Source organism: Lepisosteus platostomus, unplaced genomic scaffold (assembly GCF_059453375.1).
Source record: "Lepisosteus platostomus isolate fLepPlt1 unplaced genomic scaffold, fLepPlt1.hap1 Scaffold_47_H1, whole genome shotgun sequence".
Lineage (NCBI taxonomy): Eukaryota > Metazoa > Chordata > Actinopteri > Semionotiformes > Lepisosteidae > Lepisosteus > Lepisosteus platostomus.
Genome location: NW_028291667.1, coordinates 96,125 through 108,798, shown reverse-complemented (window position 1 = coordinate 108,798; position 12,674 = coordinate 96,125). Strand labels below are relative to the sequence as shown.

The 12,674-nt window shown below is 41.9% G+C and overlaps 2 non-coding genes across 2 annotated transcripts; both read left to right on the top strand.

The window, feature by feature from the left end:
• The first annotated feature begins 3,223 nt into the window (after positions 1-3,223).
• trnas-aga (transfer RNA serine (anticodon AGA)) lies at positions 3,224-3,305 on the top strand. Its single transcript has one exon. It is a non-coding gene; the product is annotated as a tRNA-Ser (tRNA).
• An 841-nt stretch (positions 3,306-4,146) lies between these two features.
• trnai-aau (transfer RNA isoleucine (anticodon AAU)) lies at positions 4,147-4,220 on the top strand. Its single transcript has one exon. It is a non-coding gene; the product is annotated as a tRNA-Ile (tRNA).
• The last annotated feature ends 8,454 nt before the right edge of the window (positions 4,221-12,674 follow it).

The window sequence follows — 12,674 nt, the reverse complement described above, 5'->3', positions numbered from 1 at the left end:
AGGCGGGCGCCCTTGCCGCATCTGGTCGGCCCCTGCACCCTCCGGGGCTCGAACCCGGGACTTCCGCGTCTCTCTGCAGCGACCTAGCCCCGTGAGCCAAAGAGAGATCTCTCCACAGCCCAGTAGCTGTGGTCCTGCTATCACAGGGAAGGGCGGTGACGTCACCCGCTCTGGTACGCCGGCTCTTACACAGCGCCCTGTCGGCCGTAAGCGTTACAGTATATTTACGGCGAACGTACGGCTATACGTATATATACGTCGCCTCAACGTCGAATTGCAACCGTAAAATTGACGACATTAACAAACGCATATATAACGTCGAAAACACATCTAACACAGTGCCTGAGGCTTTTTACTGTATGTATCGTGTGTGCCGCAACTAGGAGTATACGGCACTCTGCACAGTGTACGAAGTAAATTATTTTCGCAGCAATTAATTTACACGTGTATAATAAATATAGTAAATATAATAAATTAATTACTGCGAAAATAATTTACTTCGTACACTGTGCAGAGTGCCGTATACTCCTAGTTGCGGCACACACGATACATACAGTAAAAAGCCTCAGGCACTGTGTTAGATGTGTTTTCGACGTTATATATGCGTTTATTCATGTCGTCGATTTTACGGTTGCAATTCGACGTTGATTATACGAACCCAGCATATTTTCCGGTTATATACCACAATGCATTGCTAGTATTCGTTGGTCACCATTTTGGACACGTTTTTCAAACGTAGAAGTATATCCGCAAATATCTCAGATATCCTCTTTTGACGAGTAAGTATGAACAATAATAATACTATCTGAATACATACAGATCTTTCTTAATATTATTTTGATTAAAATAGTATGTGAATAAGCAAAAAAATGGCACATAAAATAGTGTGAATGGGGAAGATGACACAAAATCGTTTTGCCGTTTCTCTTATTCTTATTCTATGTTGTACTTTCAAACTTTGGGTACTCTTTAATTAGGACAGACTTTATTGCTCAACTGCTATGATGCAAGCCAAATTTTATACATTTATTTCAGCTTTGAGCTTAGTAAACCGTTCATTTTTTAGATTATACTAAAGAAGATATTAATCATCATTTATTTGGGAAGTAATATTATATAATTTTCTCCTAGCTGCGGTGCTGAAGTCCCACCCTACATCAACAGAAAAAGAAATAAAGGAGCACGCAATGTGTTACTTGAAGAATGCATATGCAAGGCAGGGGGCCAGGAGATCTGGACTCTGAAAATAATAGGTTTTTGGTTCTAACTGTTAGGACAATTAGACAGGGTTTGCAAACAGTGGACAAAAATCGTCTTAACTTCCATTGTAATATTTTTTTTTCTTGGAAATATAGAAGTTGTACATTTTAAAATGTATATTTGAATCAAAATGTGGTTTTGAGTTAGTGTGTTAATGTAATTAGTTTTGTGTTTGTCATTACTATACTGTATATTGCCATGTTACCAGAATTTGTAGCTGAAGTTTAAGACTAGTTGTGTTTTTATGATTATTGCCCATATGTTGATTGTTGATTGATTGTATACAATGTATAATTTGAAATACATATGTTTCAGGTGTGAATGTGTATTTTCAGAATACATTTCTAAACCTAATCATTGGCTTGTTTTACTTGTTTCTACACCTATAAAATCTATCTTTGATGTATAATAGACCTCTACCCATATACGTATAATAGACCTCTAATGTTATCCGTATAATAGACCTCTAACCATATACGTATAATAGACCTCTAAAGTTATACGTATAATAGACCTCTAACCATATACGTATAATAGACCTCTAAAGTTATCCGGAACTCCAACCATATATGTATAATAGTCCTCTAAATTTATCCGTATAATAGAACTCCAACCATTTATGTATAATGAACGTCTAAATATAGACGTATAATTGACGTTTAACTTTAGACGTATATTAGAATTTCATTCTAGACGAATTGTAGACCACATTTAGACGTCTAAGATATGCGTTTATTAGACGTATATTATACGTCTTTTGCCCACTGGGTTACGTCTCAACAGAAACGCTCTTTAGCTCTTTCAGCTTTATGCAGAGAACATCGTCTGTCGAGATCACTTTTGAGTCAGCGCGAAACGCCGTGTGCTGTCAGTTTGATTTCATATTGCTCGTGGCGGCGCCCGGCTTTTGTCTGTCAAACGTTAGGTTGCACTTCTTCATGCTGCATCGTCGGCATGAGTGGAGCTTTATAAACGTCTGTACTTACTGCGCCCCATAAGAAATCGTTTGTCCCCATTCAAAAGAGATTGTGCGATGTCCTGCAGCAAACCTTTGACAGTTTGAAAAGAGGAATTTATTCTGCTTCCTGTGCGTGCAGTAGTTACAAAGTTGAACGCCTTTACACGATCTGCTGCAGTTTTCAGTGGGCGGGCTTTGTCAAATGGCTTGGAAAAACGCACTGTGTTTCGGCTCGGGAAACATCATGAGCAGTGTCCTGCATGTTTTCTGTGTATAGCTGTCTTTTAACGCATACAGAATTCATTCGAAATCATTGATTTCTCCAATTAACAAGGGTCCCTTAAAGGATGAGTCAAAGTAACGTCTAATCGGATTAGTTTCCTTAGAGCTGGTTCAGAGTTTGCTCAAGAGTTTACCTTTCACAGATGCGCAAAGAAGAATATTGGGGGTGCATGCTTTAAGGCGCCTTACAGCTGTAGGGAGCGATTCGAGACGATTCGTGGCGTGTGCTCGTTCCCATATACCGTACGCCTCGGGGTGCAGTGCTAGGATGACGTACAATACCGCTTGGGCACGTAACGGCGTTATATGCAAGTTCGGGACGTGAGGGTTTTCGTTTGTTCGTTTTGTTTTGCTCTGCTTTGCTTTGTTTTGCTTTCCATCGCGTTGGTAAGAGCGTAAATAAAAAGGCGATTCCTGCGTCTACCACTAATGTAAGAGCTATTTCAAGTGCGGAGTGGTGCGGCTTTTCAAATGCTTGCGGGCATTTCTCTGTTGTTGATTCTTTTTTTGTGTGTAACAAAGTGGCATTTTCATGTCCGGACGGGGAGACTTTATCATTCCGACATGAAGCCACCCTTAAGTCCTCTGAGGCGTGTCTGTCTGCAAGGCTTGTATTTTGGAAATGTTTTTTTGAAACGGAGAACGACTTTGAAATAGGCTTCCGCCGGCGGCTCGCGATCCAGGTAAGATTGTAGCAAGAACGCAGCGGCGGTGGGGCTTGCTGTAGTCGTGGCCGAGTGGTTAAGGCGATGGACTAGAAATCCATTGGGGTCTCCCCGCGCAGGTTCGAATCCTGCCGACTACGTTGTCCGCCTCCAGTCGGTGTGTTCCGGCGCAAGCAAAGAAGCGCGCCTCCTTGCTGTTCCTGGTGGTTTTAAAACGCCCAATCGCTTAAACCCGCTGCCTTGGAAATAAGTTCTTCAGCGTCCGCGAATGACATTTTGCAGCTGGAAGCAGATGTCGACGCGTTTTGCACAGAGCACCAAAAAACCGTCTTTTTTGAAGGCTCAGGCACTGAGCATTGGTGGTTCAGTGGTAGACTTCATGCCTGCCACGTGGGAGGCTCGGGTTCGATTCCCGGTCAATGCAGTGGCTTTTGCAGCGAGCAGCTCCATCACTTGCATCCCCTTGCAACTCGCAACTGCAAACCCACTGAAGCTAAGTAGGTGCGAGCCAGGTCAGTACCCGAATGAGGGTGAGCTACAGGGAAAAACAAAGCTTCCAGCTGGAAGCGGTGTTAATGGTGTCGGCGGGGGGGCACTCACCCTGAGGTCTGTGCGGGTCCTAATGCCCCAGTATAGTGACGGAGATGCTGTGTTGTAAAAGGGCGCTGTCTTTTGGATGAGATGTAAAACCGAGGTCACAGCGCTCTGTGGTCATTCAAAATGACCACCAAAACCTTTGACAAAAGCTCTTGGTAATTGATGGTCTTCAATAATGCTTCTCCTTTAGGTACATTTTAAATCAGCTGAAAAATGCTGTGAAATGGGGGGGCACTTCAGGCCAGTGTAGGATTTGGGTTACAAGAACCATGAAACTGCACGAGAAAGCCCATACACTGAATTACACGGCTTTCTATTCAAAGGAGGGCAAAAGAAATTCCCTGAGATCGATTTTTTGCAGCACAGAGAGGATTGATGTCATGAGGCCGGTTAGCTCAGCTGGTTAGAGCGTGGTGCTAATAACGCCAAGGTCACGGGTTTGAGCCCCGTACAGGCCAGGTCCTTTTCTCCTCTCTTACCAAAGCTGTTAGGTTCCTTTCCGTGGTGAGATGGGTTGTCATGCAACGCAGCCACATAGTGCCGACAGACAAGAGTGTTGCGGGAGAAGAGAAAAGTGTTTGAAGATTTAAGAGTGTCTTAGGTGGAGCCAAAATCAAGTGTCACAAATGCAAGTGGTTGGATTTCCAATGTTTAATATGGTAAAAATAAGCAGAAGTTATCTGCCGGTCCGGCACAGTCTGCCATGCTTTTGTCATATACTGTAAAGTGGTGTCGAACTGGGTGTCGATCTGGAGCCTCACCATTTGCATATGTGAGGCTCCAGTTATACATCGAGTGTCACATTAAATGACAAAAATGAAGAGAGTTAAAGCAGCTGGAGAGGTTTTCTTACAACTTTTGAGTTGACACAGTTTTGGAAAATGTTTCCTTCACGCTGCACTGTTCAACATAGGCAGCCAAGAGTCTCCAAAACAAAACAGAATTGACAGATAGGAGAAAATTCCCACTCGTCCTGAAGTTGCCAAAATCCAGCAGGTGGATTTTGGGAACGGCATACAGACCCCTGACACAAGTGGTCTGTGCCAGGGGTCTGTATGCCGTTAACCATGCCGCCATACCAGTAGCACCACCACAGTCTTAAAGGAAACCGGTGTAACAACATGTCCGGGTAACTTGTTCCATTCACCCGCAGCTCTTTGTGTAAGGATGTGCCACATATGTGGCGTTTTTCACACAGCAGCTGTATCGACGAGCGGTGAAAAAAGTGTGGTGGAAACGTCGGACCCTAAGGTGGTGACTGCATCGGAGACGGCTGTTAAGACACTGACCAAAACCAAACGTGTCAAGCCTTCGGAGAGAAATAATAACACGCCTAAAGACTTGGTGTTTGGTGATGTGGGAGACTCAGTGCGGTATATTGCACAGTTAGTATCAAAGGTGGGCACTAATGAGGTGGATAAAAAGCGGGGTTTAGAGAATCTAAGAGCCGCTTTAGCAAGTGTACATTCAGTGTTTCCAAAACCGATCCAGGTTTACGCCGCTAGACTCTTAGACGTTTTTTCTAAAGAAGATGCTGATCTAACCTCTGGATTTCGTTACCTGATAATGCTATTTCATGGTGCACTGGCGAAGACCCACCGGGATAAATGACTAAACATGTGCATGGTGCAGTCCAGAGAATATTGGATGAACTTTCTCCAAACATCGGGGCGAATGATTTTGTACAGCTGCGTTTGACTGCGGGTGGTTTTAACAAACCCTTGTTCTCACGCAGGAGACAACCCGGAGAATTAAATGCTGCTGATTTTTTAAGCCACATCTCAGACCTCTTACAGAGCCACACAGAAATTCTCACCGATGACAGCCTCCGATTAGTGGTGACGATAGTTAGGAATATGCAGGGGGGTGCCCGTCGAAGATTTAAATCCGTTCTGGGTAATTGCTCAGAAAAAAGCGCACCTTATCGACTTACATTACACGGGCGGTAATCTGTGTTTCACCAGGAGTGTGTACGGTTTGTTGAATGAAGGTTGTACCAATGGGGAAATGTTACAGGGCGCTAAACGAATGCACAAAGAGTTGGGTTTTTCAGAGAATCAGAAAATGAGTTTGTCAGACATTACCGCTTTTGAAAAACATTTAAAGGTGGTCATTAAAATTTTGTACCACGACCAGGGTGATTGAAAATATTTTACAACGGGGCCCACACCACCTAATTCTAAAATACTTTTTGTTCTACTGCATGAAGAGCATTTTTATGGGGTTTTAAATATTAAAGCTTTTGTGGGGGCGGCATATTTTTGCACTAACTACCATGCGGCGTATAGCCACAAGAACGCACACGCCTGTGTTAAAGCTTGTAAAACCTGTTTAGATCCCCAGTGTTGCGAAATTGATGCAGAAATTCAGAATTGCCCGGCCTGTAAGGTCTTTTGTCGTAGCTCTCAATGTTTGGCGAGACACTTTCGGAATGCAGCGACGGGTGTTAGTAAGTGTGAGCGCAGGGTCTTTTGTGAGAAATGTGAGGTTTATAACCTCTCTAGTCACAAATGTAAAGAGAAACTGTGCTCGCATTGTAACAACGTGATCGACACCCCTGACACACATTTGTGCTACATACTGCCTTTGGACAACCCCAAAATTTCAAACAAGTACATTTTTTTTTACTTTGAATGCATGCAAGAAACGGGGACACACATACCAAATTACATCCATGCCCTTCATATTAACAATAAACGAAGCTGGGAATTTTATGGTGAAACTTGTCTAAAGGATTTTGTGTGTAAATTTATCGATAGACGTTTCAAAAACCATACATTCATATCGCACAATGGCAAGGGATATGACAATTACCTAGTAATCAGACAGTTGTAAGATGAAAAGATGGACGTTGAACTAATTAATCAGGGTGGTAAGATAATGTGTATGACCGTAAAAGCTCTGAACATCAGATTTATCGATTCTTTAAACTTTCTACCTATGAAATTAAGCAAACTGTCGGCCGCCATGGGGTTCCCCGGGGGTAAGGGTCATTTTCCACACTTGATGAACACTTCAGAAAACCAAAATTATGTCAGCCCGATGCCGCCGCCAGAACTTTACGGCGTTAACTACATGCTGCCGAGGGAGAAAGCCGAGTTTTTGGTTTGGTATGAAGAATGCAAGGGAAGTGTGTTTAACTTACAGAGAGAGTTGAAACGTTACTGCCAGTTGGATGTGGCAATTCTAAGAGAAGGCTGTGTCAGGTTTTGGGACGAGGTCATGAATATGACCAGACAGACACGCGTGACTGAGTCAGGGGCCGCCTGCGTTGTGTGCATCGACCCCTTTCAGTTTGTGACCATCGCTAGTGTCTGCATGGCCATGTTCAGACTTATGTTTTTACAGGAAGAGACGATAGCGTTGCTACCCCATGACAATTACCACCACCAGCAAAAACGATTTTCTACACCCAGCATTCAGTGGCTTATGTACATCGAACACACAGAGCCCGTTAAAATCCAACACGCGTTAACCACGGCCGGTGAGTTCAAGGTTGGTCAAAGCTGAAAGCTCAAAGCTGAAATAAATGTATAAAATTTGGCTTGCATCATAGCAGTTGAGCAATAAAGTCTGTCCTAATTAAAGAGTACCTAAAGTTTGAAAGTACAACATAGAATAAGAATAGAGAAATGGCAAAACGATTTTGTGCCATCTTCCCCATTCACACTATTTTTATGTGCCATTTTTTGCTTATTCACGTACTATTTTAATCAAAATAATATTAAGAAAGATCTGTGTGTATTCAGATAGTATTATTATTGTTCATACTTACTCGTCAAAAGAGGATAGCTGAGATATTTGCGGATATACTTCTACGTTTGAAAAACGTGTCCAAAATGGTGACCAACGAATACTAGCAATGCATTGTGGTATATAACCGGAAAATATGCTGGGTTCGATATTTTCTCAACGTATGCGTTTATTAATGTTGTCGATATTATGGTTGAAATTTAACATTGATAATACATCACGGCTATGTGCCCCCTGCTATGTGCTGATGTGCAATTTTAACGCATGCAGTTAGTAAGGATCGTACTGTTGTATGGTATTATATATAATGACATTATGGAATAGGATGGGGACAGGCCTGGCATCACGGGGGGAGGGAGGAGTGTTGCCCCTTCAGTTTTGGGCAAAAAGATTTACCTAACTTAATTTGCGCCCTAAAAAAATAGTTGTACTTGGTCAATGGTCAGACAACACTAAATGACACGAACAGTCACTCAGTCTGTTTGATGGGCAGGAGGGCTATCCGTCCAGGAACTGCACATATCAGTGTCGTTATTGAGTGTCAACATTACGATCCTGTTTGCTCAGGTGGACCGATTCCTTGCAGTAGTTTATCATTATACTTAAAATCTTTATATAACTAGGACTAGTTATAGCAGTCTGTGCTTTCTGTTGGTTTTACAACATTTTTTTCTTAACGATTCAGAACGTCCATGTAGCTGCAAAAATGAACGCTTATGGTACTTTTCGCTCCAGGCAATACAAACCGTGAGAGTGACGAAAAATGTGAAACTGAACTTCATCGCAAATACCAGATTGCTAGTCGTTATCTTCTATCATGAAGCACTAATCAATGGCATAGCTGCGAGATTTCATTTGGGTAGCTGCACCCTACAGCTCCGTTTCAACCGAAATATCACCCCCCCCCCTCAGAATTTCAGACGCCCCCCTACAGATTTTTCCCCGGGCACCGCGCACTGATGGGGGACAGGGTGTCCAGGAAATGGTATCAACTTTTCTCAAGAAAATAAAAATAGAAACTCTATAGGCACTCAAACATTTTACTGTTTTTTTTTCAGGCAGTAAATTACGTAAATTACTGCTTCGACACGTAATGGCATTATAATCAAGTGCAGGAGCTGAGGGCTTTTGTTTTGTTTCGTTTTCCATGGCGTTCGTAAGCACGCAAATCAAAGGCAATTCCTGCGTCTAACACGAATGTAAATGCTTTTGAAAGTGCAGTGTGGTGCAGCTTGTAAAATCCTTGTCCACATTTGTGGTTTGTTGATGTTTTTCTGTCTGCCAAAGTTGCATTTTGACATCCAGACGGGGAGACTTTATCATTTGAACGTGAAGCCAGCCTTAAACCCTCTGAGGCGTGTCTGTCTGCCGGCACGTATTTTGTGAAAGGTTTTTTTTTTTAACTGAGAGCGACTTTGAAAAAGTTTCCGTAGCCACCTCGCACTCCGTGTTAGATTATAGGAGGAATGCGGCGGCGGCGAGCTCGCTGTAGTCCTGGCCGAGTGATTAAGGCGATGGATTCAAAATCAATTGGGGACTCCCCGCGCAGATTTGAATCCTGCCGACTACGGCGTCTGCCGCATGTCGCCTTGTGCCTGCGCGGCAAAGACGAAGTGCTGCTTCTCCTTTCCTGGTACTATAAGAACGCTAAATCGCTTGGCTCTGCTGTCGTGGAAATAAATTCTTCAGATAACCACACATTTTGCGTTCGCACCTCTGGTGCTCTACTTATGCCTTTGAAAACCTAATGAATAAAGCTGAAAGAACCGACACAATATGTAGGTGCTCGTAAAGCACGCAGTAAAGAACTGTTAACAGCAAAGGTTTCAGTGGGTTAACTGAGGAGAAGGCGTGATCGCTAATTGTTGACTTTGTATTTGGTGTTAGAAACACTCTTACTGTGCATGACGTGCAACAAATGTAGCCACAGAAATTGCATCACGCTTTCATGTATGCTATCGCAGACACCAACGTTGCCTAGATAGAAAACCGAAATAGCCGTGGGTTTGCTTGCTGGTCTGAAGGATCTCTCTTCGAATCTCTATCATTTGTCAATGGAAGTAAAAGGCGCTGCAATTTCATACGTTCAGAATGAAACCCGCAGCTGTTGTTCGACTTTATTTCTTGACTAATTACAACTGAGTGTCGCATGAGCAGTTACGTAAACTTGTCTGGTATATTTGAACAAAAATGCCGTTCTTCAATTAAAACTAACAGTACATTGTCAGGGACATTCAGTTCTATACAAACAAGAGACAGACAAGATAATATTTCTACCTTTCATGTGGACTACGTGTTGACTTACTGATCGGAATAATTGAAAAGTTCGGGTTCATAGCCGATGCAGTGCATGCTAATTAGAACAGCAAAGCTGAGCTCTCAGCACCGTACTGAGCCCAGGTGTTTTTCTAAAGCTGTCAGGTGCAGTTCATTTACATGAAGGAAATCTCTTACTGGGTACTATTACAATGCAGTAAGTAGCACAGACTACTTAGGGAGTAGCCCGATGCATTTAAAAACAACCCGAGCCAGGCAGGAGTCGAACCTACAATCTCCTGATCCCTAGTCAGACGCGTTATCCAGTGTGATACTGCAGGACTGTAACCCAGTGAGATCAGCACTGCAACTAGTAAAATATTACCCCCGGTCCATTCTTTTCCAAAAGTGAGAAACACCTGTTTTCTACATTTTGTCTGTTTTAAAACATTATCTTCCAAAGCATCATAAAATTGTCCCTTCTTCCAGACTCTACTTCTCTCTTGTAGTAGTACAGCAGACCTTTCCAGGTGAGCAGATCACAGAGTCCGAAATGAGCTTCCTCCATCAAGCAAAGTACCTGAACATGACGCTGTCTTCATAAAAGCGCCCCTGTAATAAAGAAATTAAATCCGAAATCAAGAGGGCAGCACAGTGGGCAAAAGACGTATAATATTCGTCTATTAAACGCATACCTTAGACGTCTAAATGTGGTCTGCAATTCGTCTAGAATCTCTGCACTGTGTACGAAGTAAATTATTTTCGCAGTAATTATTTACATTAACGAAGAGCATAACGCGTGTACTGTATACACTGCAAGTACAACCCCCCTCTCTGCAGGAGTGCTGGCTGTGACGAATTGAAACGGTTTCACGGGTATTTTCAAAGTAGGAGGCGAGATTTCCAGCGAAAGACACCCCCCCTCAAAAACCCAGTAAATACAGTACTTACTAGTTAAAGGCTAGGCTCCCGACTACGGCGAAAGGAACCCTTCTTTCATTAGAAGACAATGAACATATTTTAGCCCTGAATGAATTAATAGCAAACATGGTTTACATAAAAGACATTTTTCCAAGAAAGTTTAGCCTTTGTCACTAATGAAACCACTAAATAAAGACATAAATATAAAAATCTTAAGATTTTTAAAATACATGACTTTGCTAAAATTTATTTGAAAATAAAAACAATTACAACCGCCAGGGGAGAGAGAGAACAGGGGAGGGATGTTGGTTTTGCATAAGGGGCGGGGCTATGGAAATTAGGTCTGTTTGGGAATGTGTAGTTACATTTTCTGGCTGTTTGTGAATTATCGTTGTTGAGTATGGAGTGTTGAGGTATTGATTTTGTGTAATGCTTTATGTTGAAAATTGAGGTTGATTTTGTTTATGATAAACAGGATAAACTGGGATGGGAGGAAGGTTTGGTTTTGCATAAGGGGCGGGATTATGATAATTGGAGGACTTTGCGAGAGTAAAATGGTTTGATTATTTGATTTTGTATTGTGGTTGTTATCTATGTTTTTGGTTGGTATTATGTTTATATGGTTGTTTTTGTTGGTTGGTTGTTATTATGGTTATTAATAATACGATCTATAGTTGAAATCTGCGCCTAAATAAAAAGAAAAAGCAAGTGATTAGGTTTATGAGCAATCTAATTACTTATTCGTTTAAAAAGCTATATAAAATAAAGTTTATTATTAATTTGCTGGACAGAGCGGTGAACATTATTATGCATGAGACAAAGATAACGATCCTGATCAGTTTAGAAATCTGTGTACGCTGTAAGGTTTTTACTTCTTAAACTTTTAAAATACACGTTTAGAATTGAAAGAAATCCTCTTCCTGGTATAGCACACCAGCACGTCTTTTTTCTCCAATCAGAGGGGTGTCAGATGGTGTCAGCCAATCACCATTCTGCGTTGGGTAGCAACGGGTGACTGTTCTCAGGCGGAAGATGTAAACAGCTTAATGTTCGTGTTAAATAATTTTTTTTAATTAAAATTCATTCTATACAGCAATCGCATATTTGGGTACCGTTTCATAAAACTTCCATGCTTAAAATGTTTAGGGAGAAATGGAAGACTGGTGTGTATTTTTTCTTTAAACTACCAAGACCAGCCATACACAGTACAGTTTACATACATACAGTAATGTTTATGTTCCTAAATTAATATCGTTTATGACCTTCAGATGCGTTATGCTCCTCTTCTTTTTATGCTCAGCTACTAAAATTTCCCTTTAGTGGTAAAATCCATATAAATATTCAAAACTAAGCGGATTAAAATGTGGACAGCAAAGACATTAAATGATTAAATCTTTGCACTACCAACCAATGCACCACGAGTGCCCCTGTCGGTCATTTTGGCCAGCCAATCACTTGTCCTGCGGTACCCTCCGGTGCCCCGCGGTGGCTTGTGGGTAGGTTACTGTACCGCGGGTTTTTACCGCGCATTTTGAATGGCTGCATCTATTAAACGCATACCTTAGACGTCTAAATGTGGTCTGCAATTCGTCTAGAATCTCTGCACAGTGTACGAAGTAAATTATTTTCGCAGTAATTAATTTACACGTGTATAATAAATATAGTAAATATAATAAATTAATTACTGCGAAAATAATTTACTTCGTACACTGTGCAGAGTGCCGTATACTCCTAGTTGCGGCACACACGATACATACAGTAAAAAGCCTCAGGCACTGTGTTAGATGTGTTTTCGATGTTATATATGCGTTTATTCATGTCGTCGATTTTACGGTTGCAATTCGACGTTGATTATACGTTGAGGCGACGTATATATACGTATAGCCGTATTTTCGCCATAAATATACGTATATTCGACGAATCAATGCCCACTGGGAAGGCGCATTGAAGGGTGCACCCCCATCATTAATCGTTGCGCCTCT